This window comes from Phyllobates terribilis, unplaced genomic scaffold, assembly GCF_046119375.1.
Source record: "Phyllobates terribilis strain yellow unplaced genomic scaffold, ASM4611937v1 Scaffold_87__1_contigs__length_6367161, whole genome shotgun sequence".
In the NCBI taxonomy this organism is placed as follows: domain Eukaryota; kingdom Metazoa; phylum Chordata; class Amphibia; order Anura; family Dendrobatidae; genus Phyllobates; species Phyllobates terribilis.
Window position 1 is genome coordinate 2,301,526 of NW_027362847.1, and position 13,113 is coordinate 2,314,638.

The 13,113-nt window shown below is 44.2% G+C and overlaps 1 pseudogene; it reads right to left on the reverse strand.

The window, feature by feature from the left end:
* Positions 1 to 12,627: 12,627 nt before the first annotated feature.
* LOC141197783 (U2 spliceosomal RNA) lies at positions 12,628 to 12,733 on the reverse strand (annotated as a pseudogene).
* Between the last annotated feature and the right edge of the window lie 380 nt (positions 12,734 to 13,113).

Sequence of the window (13,113 nt, forward strand, 5' to 3'; positions counted from 1 at the left end):
TATAGAGGTTAGGCTCATCCTGCCACCAATCTCGAGGGGTTCCCTGGGTACTTGAGGTCACTAGCACAGTTACCACAGATGCGAGTCCCAGAGGGTGGGGAGCCCAGGGGACCTGGTCAGATATCGAAAAGGGTCTCTCCTCCAATGCAAAAGAACTTGTCGGTCCGAGCTCTGCTGTGCCTGTTAGGGGTGAAGTTCGGGTCCTAGGAGGCATCGTCTATGCAGCCTGCACAGCAGATCACAGCCCGGGCACCGCGTCTCCGGGTAAATCTCCACCTTTTGAGTTACTTCTTGTGCAGCTGCCCCATGCAAGTTGCTCCGCTCTCCTCGGCCAGCTCCTGCTGAAGACTGAGCTCCTCTGCCCAATCTAGGAGCTCAATAGCCCTGATCACATCAGTGGTAGCCCAGCGCTGCTGGATCAGATTTACAAATGGCAAACTAATCAGCCCTAGGCATTTCTAATATGTGCAGAGCAGGCGACATAAGTCTGACCGGTGTCCTCATAGACCTTTCCTCAGCCGGGGTCTAATAGGAGCAGTAAGATGGCCGTCATGGGGTCCATTGTTAGATCTCGGCTGCCATAGAAACTCATCAGCACCATGATCGCGCCTCCCTCTCCTGTCTAAAGTGCCTAAATGCTGTGGAAGCCCCCTACTGTGTCATACAGTGGATTAAGCTGCCAGGATCCGGGTTGGCTCCACTGTCGGTGGCTGAGGCAGGAGCAGGACTGTGTTATACAGCCACACTTCTGCCGCTGATCTTGTAAGAGCCCTGACAGGACCTGCCTGATGATAATGTGTCCTATAGAGCGGATCTTGGTACCAGACTGCCCTGTCCATACTCACCACTAGCTGGGAACCAGTTACTTACAAGGTCTAGTTTCGGATGTGTTTCCAGGATCTGTAGTTATCAGCATTTTATCCTTTAGGCCGAGTTATAATATCACTGTAACACTCTCGCCCTGTACCTGTATCCCTGCCCTGTGTGCTGCACAAAATTATATAACAAAGTGTGTGTGTGTGTACACAGATATCTATCTCCTGAATGGAATTACTGCTAGATCTCCTGTACATAGAAATATGAGGTTCTTAGCGCACATTTTGAGCAAATTGTGCGAGCCCATCTGCCAACGTCAAGGCGACCTCTTCAGATGGGTCCCTACACTAACACTACACTAACTTAGTAACTGGGACTAGTTTTTTGTATTATTATTACCACCATTTTTGCTACTTATTATTATTGCAATAATGCAATTAATTGTAACTGTTATAACACTAATTAAAAAAATTTAATTCAATTTTTTTTATTATACTTGTGATTCTAATAATGGTATTACTAAAATCCCTTTGCCTAAAGCTGTTGATCCAGAAGTAGGCAAAAACCCCAGGACACCTAACGCCAATATGTTTCCTAGGGGAAAAAATTCCTTCTTGACCTATGGAAAAGGTGATCAGTCCTAGGACCCTGGATCAAACCTAATAATATTACAAGTTATATAATATTACGCTAATTATTGTACTACTGGAGTTATTTTAATTTGTTTTTATAAATCTAACTATTTGAGATGGTTATTATTAACATTGTGCTATCTTATTACAGTATTATAATTCTTTCCTATCACTACTAATACTGCCCTATACCTACAGTGTTGATCCAGAAGAAGGCAAAAAACCCCAGGACACCTTCAGCCAATTTGTGTTACAGGGGAAAAAGTCCTTCTTGACCCGAGAAAAGACGATCAGTCCTAGAACCCTGGATCAAACCTAATTATGTTACTAGTTATGTAATTACTATTACTGTACTAAATGTACTTCTACAGTTTTTAATATAATTTTTTTTTATATATTTTGTCTTATGTCCTGCTTTCTTATTAAAGTACTACTCTAATTTTTCTATAACTATTTAATATTACAGTATTGATTGAACTACGTCTATAATTATTTTTATTTACTCTTTGTTCTTTCTATAGATATAACTAGTTTATATTTATTATTAATAATAATAACCTGCTATCTTATTACAGTATTATTCTTCTTTCCTATTACTACTAATACTACCCTATACCTACAGTGTTGATCCAAAAGAAGGCAAAAACCTCAGGACACCTTCAGTCAATTTGTGTCACAGCGGAAAAATTCCTTCTTGACCCCGAGAAAAGGCGATCAGTCCTAGAACCCTGGATCACACTGTTATTCTACCTACTACTATTACTACTGTTATTTTATTACTTTCTTACTATTATCACTAGTATTATTACTCAAATTACACTAATACTGATCTACTACCACTAGATTACTACTATCCTGCGATTATTACTTTGGTGGATTTCTACTTACCAGTCGGTATTGCCGTATGATGATATCAGCAGAGAGGTCCCAGCAGGATGGTCCACATGGTGTTCCTCTTTCCTCTCAAATACCTTTTGATGTAATGGCAGATGTTGTTCTGCTTCTTCCTTTATGTTGTAGGATCGATTCTTCTGTCCTCTTCTGTCCTCTTCTGTCCTCTTCTGTCCTCTTCTGTCCTCTTCTGTCCTCTTCTGTCCTCTTCTGTCCTCTTCTGTCCTCTTCTGTCCTCTTCTGTCCTCTTCTGTCCTCTTCTGTCCTCTTCTGTCCTCTTCTGTCCTCTTCTGTCCTCTTCTGTCCTCTTCTGTCCTCTTCTGTCCTCTTCTGTCCTCTTCTGTCCTCTTCTGTCCTCTTCTGTCCTCTTCTGTCCTCTTCTGTCCTCTTCTGTCCTCTTCTGTCCTCTTCTGTCCTCTTCTGTCCTCTTCTGTCCTCTTCTGTCCTCTTCTGTCCTCTTCTGTCCTCTTCTGTCCTCTTCTGTCCTCTTCTGTCCTCTTCTGTCCTCTTCTGTCCTCTTCTGTCCTCTTCTGTCCTCTTCTGTCCTCTTCTGTCCTCTTCTGTCCTCTTCTGTCCTCTTCTGTCCTCTTCTGTCCTCTTCTGTCCTCTTCTGTCCTCTTCTGTCCTCTTCTGTCCTCTTCTGTCCTCTTCTGTCCTCTTCTGTCCTCTTCTGTCCTCTTCTGTCCTCTTCTGTCCTCTTCTGTCCTCTTCTGTCCTCTTCTGTCCTCTTCTGTCCTCTTCTGTCCTCTTCTGTCCTCTTCTGTCCTCTTCTGTCCTCTTCTGTCCTCTTCTGTCCTCTTCTGTCCTCTTCTGTCCTCTTCTGTCCTCTTCTGTCCTCTTCTGTCCTCTTCTGTCCTCTTCTGTCCTCTTCTGTCCTCTTCTGTCCTCTTCTGTCCTCTTCTGTCCTCTTCTGTCCTCTTCTGTCCTCTTCTGTCCTCTTCTGTCCTCTTCTGTCCTCTTCTGTCCTCTTCTGTCCTCTTCTGTCCTCTTCTGTCCTCTTCTGTCCTCTTCTGTCCTCTTCTGTCCTCTTCTGTCCTCTTCTGTCCTCTTCTGTCCTCTTCTGTCCTCTTCTGTCCTCTTCTGTCCTCTTCTGTCCTCTTCTGTCCTCTTCTGTCCTCTTCTGTCCTCTTCTGTCCTCTTCTGTCCTCTTCTGTCCTCTTCTGTCCTCTTCTGTCCTCTTCTGTCCTCTTCTGTCCTCTTCTGTCCTCTTCTGTCCTCTTCTGTCCTCTTCTGTCCTCTTCTGTCCTCTTCTGTCCTCTTCTGTCCTCTTCTGTCCTCTTCTGTCCTCTTCTGTCCTCTTCTGTCCTCTTCTGTCCTCTTCTGTCCTCTTCTGTCCTCTTCTGTCCTCTTCTGTCCTCTTCTGTCCTCTTCTGTCCTCTTCTGTCCTCTTCTGTCCTCTTCTGTCCTCTTCTGTCCTCTTCTGTCCTCTTCTGTCCTCTTCTGTCCTCTTCTGTCCTCTTCTGTCCTCTTCTGTCCTCTTCTGTCCTCTTCTGTCCTCTTCTGTCCTCTTCTGTCCTCTTCTGTCCTCTTCTGTCCTCTTCTGTCCTCTTCTGTCCTCTTCTGTCCTCTTCTGTCCTCTTCTGTCCTCTTCTGTCCTCTTCTGTCCTCTTCTGTCCTCTTCTGTCCTCTTCTGTCCTCTTCTGTCCTCTTCTGTCCTCTTCTGTCCTCTTCTGTCCTCTTCTGTCCTCTTCTGTCCTCTTCTGTCCTCTTCTGTCCTCTTCTGTCCTCTTCTGTCCTCTTCTGTCCTCTTCTGTCCTCTTCTGTCCTCTTCTGTCCTCTTCTGTCCTCTTCTGTCCTCTTCTGTCCTCTTCTGTCCTCTTCTGTCCTCTTCTGTCCTCTTCTGTCCTCTTCTGTCCTCTTCTGTCCTCTTCTGTCCTCTTCTGTCCTCTTCTGTCCTCTTCTGTCCTCTTCTGTCCTCTTCTGTCCTCTTCTGTCCTCTTCTGTCCTCTTCTGTCCTCTTCTGTCCTCTTCTGTCCTCTTCTGTCCTCTTCTGTCCTCTTCTGTCCTCTTCTGTCCTCTTCTGTCCTCTTCTGTCCTCTTCTGTCCTCTTCTGTCCTCTTCTGTCCTCTTCTGTCCTCTTCTGTCCTCTTCTGTCCTCTTCTGTCCTCTTCTGTCCTCTTCTGTCCTCTTCTGTCCTCTTCTGTCCTCTTCTGTCCTCTTCTGTCCTCTTCTGTCCTCTTCTGTCCTCTTCTGTCCTCTTCTGTCCTCTTCTGTCCTCTTCTGTCCTCTTCTGTCCTCTTCTGTCCTCTTCTGTCCTCTTCTGTCCTCTTCTGTCCTCTTCTGTCCTCTTCTGTCCTCTTCTGTCCTCTTCTGTCCTCTTCTGTCCTCTTCTGTCCTCTTCTGTCCTCTTCTGTCCTCTTCTGTCCTCTTCTGTCCTCTTCTGTCCTCTTCTGTCCTCTTCTGTCCTCTTCTGTCCTCTTCTGTCCTCTTCTGTCCTCTTCTGTCCTCTTCTGTCCTCTTCTGTCCTCTTCTGTCCTCTTCTGTCCTCTTCTGTCCTCTTCTGTCCTCTTCTGTCCTCTTCTGTCCTCTTCTGTCCTCTTCTGTCCTCTTCTGTCCTCTTCTGTCCTCTTCTGTCCTCTTCTGTCCTCTTCTGTCCTCTTCTGTCCTCTTCTGTCCTCTTCTGTCCTCTTCTGTCCTCTTCTGTCCTCTTCTGTCCTCTTCTGTCCTCTTCTGTCCTCTTCTGTCCTCTTCTGTCCTCTTCTGTCCTCTTCTGTCCTCTTCTGTCCTCTTCTGTCCTCTTCTGTCCTCTTCTGTCCTCTTCTGTCCTCTTCTGTCCTCTTCTGTCCTCTTCTGTCCTCTTCTGTCCTCTTCTCAGGAAACGCAACCAGATATTAGCAGCAATCTTCAACTGACAGAGTGCCATTACTGACCTCATCCCGCTAAGTAAAAGTGTTTTTCCTGTTTTACACAGACTGCAGACTACCGTGCAGCAACCTATACTCCCGAGGGGCCGCAGGAAACTGGAGTGAATAATGTCCCCCTCTTCCTTTGGATTACGCTTATGCCGTGTTCTCACTGGTGCTATTGGCTTCCATTGGAGATTTAAGCTTTTTGGTATTTTTGATGCTGTATAGTTAGTCACAAAGTTACCTGAGACGTAATAAATAGCATTAAAGCTGCAGTAATTTTTTTATGTACACTGCTCAAAAAATAAAGGGAACACTTAAACAACAGAATATAACTCCAAGTAAATCAAACTTCTCTGAAATCAAACTGTGCACTTAGGAAACAACACTGATTAACAATCAGTTTCACATGCTGTTGTGCAAATGGAATAGACAATAGATGGAAATTATTGGCAATTATCAAGACACCCTCAGTAAAGGAGTGGTTCTGCAGGTGGGGACCACAGACCACATCTCAGTACCAATGCTTTCTGGCTGATGTTTTGGTCACTTTTGAATGTTGGTTGTGCTTTCACACTCGTGGTAGCATGAGACGGACTCTACAACCCACAGAAGATGCTCAGGTAGTGCAGCTCATCCAGGATGGCACATCAATGCGAGCTATGGCAAGGAGGTTTGCTGTGTCTCAGCGTAGTGTCCAGAGGCTGGAGACGCTACCAGGAGACAGGCCAGTACACCAGGAGACATGGAGGGGGCCGTAGGAGGGCAACAACCCCGCAGCAGGACCGCTACCTCCGCCTTTGTGCAAGGAGGAACAGGAGGAGCACTGCCAGAGCCCTGCAAAATGACCTCCAGCAGGCCACAAATGATCCTCCTTAAGACTGTCAGAAGGAGCTCACTGATAGATTCTCAGTTAGCTAATTTTGCAGCCAGGAATAGACATTGCAGCACAGATGCTACAGAAGGCAACATTTTTAATGAAACTCAATTACAGAAATCAATTTTAGTCCCAAATACTTGCATTAAAGTAAAAAAAACAAATGGCCCCAAATCTAGACAACTGCTTTAACTCCTTACCAACATCTGCCGTACGTGTATGGTATAAGTCAGTAGCGGGTGTATGGAGCAGAGTCAGCTCGCCCCGTACATGGCAGATAATGGCTGTGACAAACAACCAGGACCTGCCTCTAAGAGCTGCGAGTGGAGCGAAGATCTGCCCACCACTGTTAACCTGTTCAGTGCTGCTGTCAATCTCTAACAGCAGCATTAACAGCGCGCCGGCATTGGGATGCATCATTCCATGCGCCCACCGGCGCTCCTGTGACGCGATCACAGGGCGCAGATGGACTGCTATGACATCCGGGGGTCTGCTGAAGCCTCCGTGCCTGTCATCATAAAGCTTCATTTGGGCTGTAAAGAAGACCGTGATTTTGCTATATGGAGCATTACTGTGGTATCGCTGTATATAGCACAAGCAATCAGATAATGTATACAAATACAGTGAAAATTTAAAAAAAAAAAAAGTTTAAAATATTAAAACCCCACACGTTCAGCTCACCTCCCACTAAAAATAAAGATAATAAAAATATACACATTTGTGGTATGGTCTCTTTCAGAGAAATACAATCTATCCAAATATAAAAAAACAAACGATCAGTGAACACAGAAAAAAATTCAAAAAGCCAAAATTACATTTTTTTAGTTCGCCACAATACTACAGAAAATCCTGTAAGAAGCGATGACCATGACATATGTGTCCCAAAATGTTATCAATAAAGTCCTCTTGCCCTTCAAAAAATAAGCCCCCACACAGCTCCATCAACCCGAAAAACGAAGATGTTACGGGTCTCAGAAAAAATGGTGACACCATAAAAAAAAGTTTTTTTCTTTTGCCAAAACTATTGGAGAAGTTTGGTCTTGCTGTAATCACACTGAGGAGTAGGATCCTATCACCAGGTCATTTTCACCACACTATGTACGCCGTTAAAACCCTTCCCAGATAAACAGGGTCAGGCTTTTTTTTTCCTCGCACTTTTACTGCACTTGGAATGTTTTTCCCGTTTTCTAGTACTATGTGGTAAATGAATGGTGTGATTTATAAGTACCGCTCATCCTGCAAAATAACAAGACCTCACACTATGTGGAAAGACATGAAAAAGTTATAGCCCTTGGAAAAAGCGAAGGAAAAAACAGAAAAAACCATCAATTGGTTCTGTTGGGAAGGGGTAAAGCTGAAGAAACGCATGTAACAGCAGAATATGGAGGAAGGTGAGATATCACAGGCTGGTGGATACTACCTGCTCCATCGCTGGCAGAGTAACCCATCCCCATGGAGGCCGCTGAGATCTTCTCTTGTAGAAACGGATCCAAAATCTATAAAACATGGGGAACAGTCAGCAGAGGGTTTGGTGATTGGCTCATATTGGCGATATACCCAGGGGCATTACTGGGCACAGGGAAGATTGGGAATGAATAGGATTGGCTGTTAGATATGTGATCTCTTCAATTAAAGGGGATGTCTAGTTGGAACAAGTTCTCACTGATCTCTGGATAGGTGATGACTCTTAGATCGGTGGGTTTGGCCGCTATGACCCAATCAGCAGAACAGCACTTATAGATAGAAGTGAGCGAAGTGCAAATGTTCAACCGCCGGTCCGTTCATTCTCTATGGGGGGCGCTGTACTCAGCTTTCTCCTGCATAGAGAATGAATGGAGCGGTGGTCCGGGGAGGTGCTAGCAGGGATTAGTTGGGTTCCCAGCAGATCTAGAAGTTGTCACTTATCATGTGTTGGGGAATAATGACTTCTCCTCTGATAAATGTGCTGATTCCTGTCAGTTGTGGTCGCTGAGTGCGTGTGATGGGATGTGGCTCCGTCCGTTATATTATATCACGTCTTATACCTATAATCTCGCTGAGCGCAGGTGTCTGTCTTCACACTCAGATGAGATGGAACAAACTGACCATATAGAACTTTTTTTTTTTTCTTCAAATTCAAACCGAGCAATCCTATTGGCTGAGTATGAATGCAGTTACCATGGTGACAGAAGTAGCTGCAGATTTAAAGGGGCAAAACACTAATATTGTACTAAAGTGTATTTTATTATATAGTTCACATAACTGACTGGGTGCACCTTGGTGCTGGTGGGATGGCTTTTTTTTTTTTTTAATCAAAAACCATGTTTACTAAGTACCCTATATTATATATATTTCCTATTGCTTTTTACTTACTTATAGCAGGGTATATGTTCATATTGTTTCTATCCTAAGTTTGTCTATTTTCTAATAGATGGTGGCAAACTTCTTCCTCGCCTTTGAAGCACAGCTTTCAATTATTCCTGTCGGAAACTAGGTAAAAAGCTTCGAGCCGAGCACGATCAGACTCCTTCAGTCCCGCAGCAGGTAAATCTGTGAACATCGCCGGCACTCCTGCTGTTCCTAGTACCGATCCCTCTGAGCGGCTGTGCAGTAATGAAGGCTGGATTCACCCCAAACTTGCTCGTCTTTTTTTTCGATTTCCAGTTCTGGTAATTAGTGATACACATGTGTATATCCAGTGGTCAACTCAAAACCTATGTATGGAAAATCAATTGTTTGCTGTATGCATCTCATTTGTAGGATGCACACTATTCATTTCAATATGGAGCGGAGTAGGAGGAGACTTTCATTGCTGTCGCCCTTTACTTCCTCCCTGCTGATAGGAAATGCCATGCTGTTTGCTTGTGTCCTGTGATTACAGCAGCCTGCAACAGTTTTCAGCGTGCACTCCCCGGCTCAGGCATCAAGCAGTAAATGATAACATTAAAACGCTGCTACCCCTTTGTTAGTCACTTTTTTATCTTCTTCCCCTTCTACGAATGCTATAGTCCGTTATTCTAGAACTGCTCTGAAAATGGTTCTCTCTGGAGTGTTGGGATTTGGGTTTAGGGTGGGTTATGGGAATTGAAGTTCAGATACTTTGTTCATATTTTTACTATGGAATTACTATGTCATGTATGTTATTTGAAAAATGGAATATTTGTAGTTGGAGTTTTTCAATAAAAATGATTTGATTAAAAAAAATATGAAATTAAAATTCCTCTGTTCTTGAGAAAGCATAGGATTTTACTAAGAGGTAAATTGCACGTTCCTTGTTTTCCAGGCACTTTACATTTTTGCTAGTTTTGTACGATTACACAATCCCTTTTATAGGCCAGTGCCAGTTGTACATCTCTCCCTAAACTCTTGTTCACACTATATTTTAAGCCAGTTTTCTTATATGGTTTCTAGATGTTGTCCAGCTTTGATAAATAATTAGTATTTATACTTTTGCTTTTAGATAGACTTGAAGAAAGCAGATCCGGAAAGGGTGGAGAAACAAATTGAGAAGATGTTTGACGTTCCCGCTAGTGACTGTATCCGGGTACGATGCGCTCCAGATCAAAATCATTCCTGTAGGCAAATTTAACTCCGCTGTCTGTACCTTGTCTTTTTATTTTTTTCTACAAAATGTGGCTGGAAAAGGGGCAATGTAGCGAGGAATTTACATCAATTTTTGGTGTTAAAAAAAAACAAAAACTTTTGTGACGCATCATTTTTGCGCAAAAATGTGCAGCTTCCTATTTTACAGCACTCTTGCAACTTTTAGAAATTGGGCTTGGTAAGCCACACAGGTCTAAGAACGACCCATTGGGGTTTTAGGTGTTAAAAAAATGATCATATGAAAGATTTTGTGATCTGCGGTTACATGATTGTAATAACAACATTAAAGCCCCATTCAGATGTACAGGTTTTATCCATGAGAAACTGAGCAGAACGATATATAGGTTTGTGGGAGAAGATTCAGTATAAATTGTAATTTATTCATTAGATTTGAGAGTCCTCAGTGGTTGATACCTTTAATGGCTAACTGAAAAGATGGTAACAAATTGCAAGCTTTCCAGACTACTCCGGCTTCTTCATCAGGCAGACCTGAGACCTGAGTAGTCTGGAAAGCCTGCAATTTGTTACCATCTTTTCAGTTAGCCATTAAAGGTATCAACCACTGAGGACTCTCAAATCTAAATACTCTTCTATCTACTGGCTAATACGCTACAAAGATAGATGTTTTTCCTGTATCAATTTATTCAGTGGAATCCTGCTGTTTGTACAGATGAGTCCAGTGGGCGGTCCTACTAGTGATTGACAGCTATCTTTGCCTGCATGGTCATACAGGGAACTGTCAATCACTTAGTAGGACCGCCCACTGGACTAGTGTACATACGGCAGGACTTTTCACTGCATAAAATGCCAGTTTTGCTGACTCTCTTCCCACAGATATGTCTATCAGTCTGATCAACTTCTCTGCTCTACAACACCCCCCTACAGATCTTATACCATTTCAGCATGACAGGTTCCTTTAATCACCTGCAGATGACATAAGTAGCCATGTTCTGTGTGGCTTACGGAGGGGCTTGATTGCTTGTCAGCTTCAAACAGGTTTCATTTCTTCTGATTCGTTGTAGCCGAGTTCTAAACTGTATTAAGAAATTCATTTCTCTGTTTATTTCTATTAGATGTCGGGGAAGCTTGGAACAAATGTGGAAAGTGTTCTTCAAGAAGTTGTCAGGAGGCTTCCACCGTGAGTACGGACTAATGCGGCTCTATCCATCTTCTCTTTATTAAAGGGAACCTGTCACCTTGGAAAATGCTATGTACCTGCAGGTATAGGGTTAATCTGCAGATAAATATTGTTACAATGCTGCCCGGCCGCCTTATTGATAGTGTAGGTACCGGGAGAAAATTAACTTCTTTCCTCCCTGCAGCCGCCGGCCTTCACTCATCGTTGTGCACGGAGCGGCTACAGTCTTGGATCACAGCACCGCTCGCTATATCAGGGGCGACGGCTGTAAACCCGGCCCGGATTTTGATTGACAGCTTGCTCTGCACAGATGCGCTGCAGAACCACTTAGAATCTGAGTGAAGGAGTAGTATGTTCACAGATAGAGAATATGGCTCATCCACGTGCGGATCTGCTCCACGTCCGATTACATATTTGTGGGGGAAACCCTAGTGGCAGCCTCATATTTCTGACATGGATCCTCTAGCACTATTTGTGAAACTGCGGCTCCCAGCATAACTTGATGAGAGACCGTCAGTCTGCTGGGACCTGTAGTTTCACTACAGCAGGAGTGTCACAAGCTGCGGACCTCTGCTCACTCCAGCACTGGTCGGCATTTTCAGCACGTGAACGTCCGCTATGCTTTCTAGAGACACAAGGGTGTAGATAATTTTATCAAACCCTTGACTGTAAGTTTGCTGAACCCTAAGTGGATTATATTGTTCCCACAGTTTCAGTTTTGGGCCATTTAAGGGGAATTTAAAGGGTTCTGGCCACTGATTTTCCTTAAAGGGGATCAGTATCCCTGTATGTCTTTGTATATACTTGATAAAGACCTATAACAGGTCGAAACGTTATGTGATGGCGGAATAAACTTTGTCTTTTTGAATTCATCACTCTGGACTGAACGCTGTTACTTACCTTTATCCCCCTTAACAGGATGTCTTATTTTTGTTGTTTAGTCCCAAGATTGAAAAGGGCAGCCCTCTTAAAGCCCTGCTGTTTGACTCCACGTTTGATCACTACAGAGGCGTCGTAGCAGCATCGCCCTGTGTGGAGGTGACGTGTGTAAAGGCAATAAAATCGTGTCTGCCCACTCTGGCAAGTGCTATGAAGTCAATGAGGTTGGCATACTGACCCCAGAGGAAGTGCCAGCCGAAACTAAGTTTTTTTTTTAATAATTTTATTAGCCTTTCCCTCTATCTTCACCAATCAGCCCTCTGTATTGATGATCAGATCAAAGATGTAGACAGGGATTGTCTCACGCTGCATCTCCTTCCTGATTGTATCACTGAGAAGACAGAAGCTGCCCCATCCCATTCTCCAAGAAATGCAGAACCCAATGCATCTGCTGTCCGTGATCCGCTTATTGTCAGAGGACATCATTAGGGACTGCATTTTCTCATTGCTTAAGAAATTGTTGGGGGATCCTGCTAATTGCTGAATAATAAAACTGCAGCACCGCTCCATTTAAAGCAGTGTTTCCCAAACTCCAGTCCTCATGGCCCCCAACAGGTCAGGTTTTCAGGATTTCCTCAGTATTACACATGTGATGAAAGTATCATCAAGGAATCATGAATTCTCTCACCTGTGAAATACTATGGAAATCCTGAAGACATGACCTGTGGGGGGCCGTGAGGACTGGAGTTTGGGAAACACTGATTTTAAAGGGACTGTCAGCACAGAATGACTGTTGAAGCCAAGTACAAGCGCTCCGTGGATCACGGCGTGGGCCAATCCTTTATATACACCTTCCCACCTGCTTTGTCTCCTTCCTTCTCTGGTTCTATGAAGCCAGAGCTGTCAATCAAAGAAGAGGAGGGTGTGGATAGAGGGAAAACAAGCAGGTGGGAAGATAGATAGATAGATAGATAGATAACATTGCAATACAATATATTGGTTAAAGCAAAGCACATATACTAAATGAGAACAGATACTACACTTGATGTTAGCCAAAAGGCCGAGAAGCGATAACCTGAATTGGTTTTGGCCTATGACTGTGACGCGCCCCCTGGGCCAGTGCTGTTAGGGATACCCGGAGCCGGATCAGATGGGGGTTGTAGTCTCCGAGTGGCTGTGACCCGGTCCGTGCCCAGGGTGTCAAGCTCAGTGTGTGGCAGTCCTACAGATGTTATTAGAGTTCTTTGTGTCGACTACGCCACCCGTTGATTTGCGGTCAATACGGCCGCCGCTGCAGCAGAGTCCACTGAGGCTGATGATGTGAGTGCAGCTTAGGTAGTATAACCCCCAACGGGAGGGGTATAGCCTCAGGGGGTCAGCCGTGGAGGATGGTGGTTGTGAAGGTGCAGCAAGGAGACTCAGAGACATAAAATGCAGTTCCAGGGTTTTACT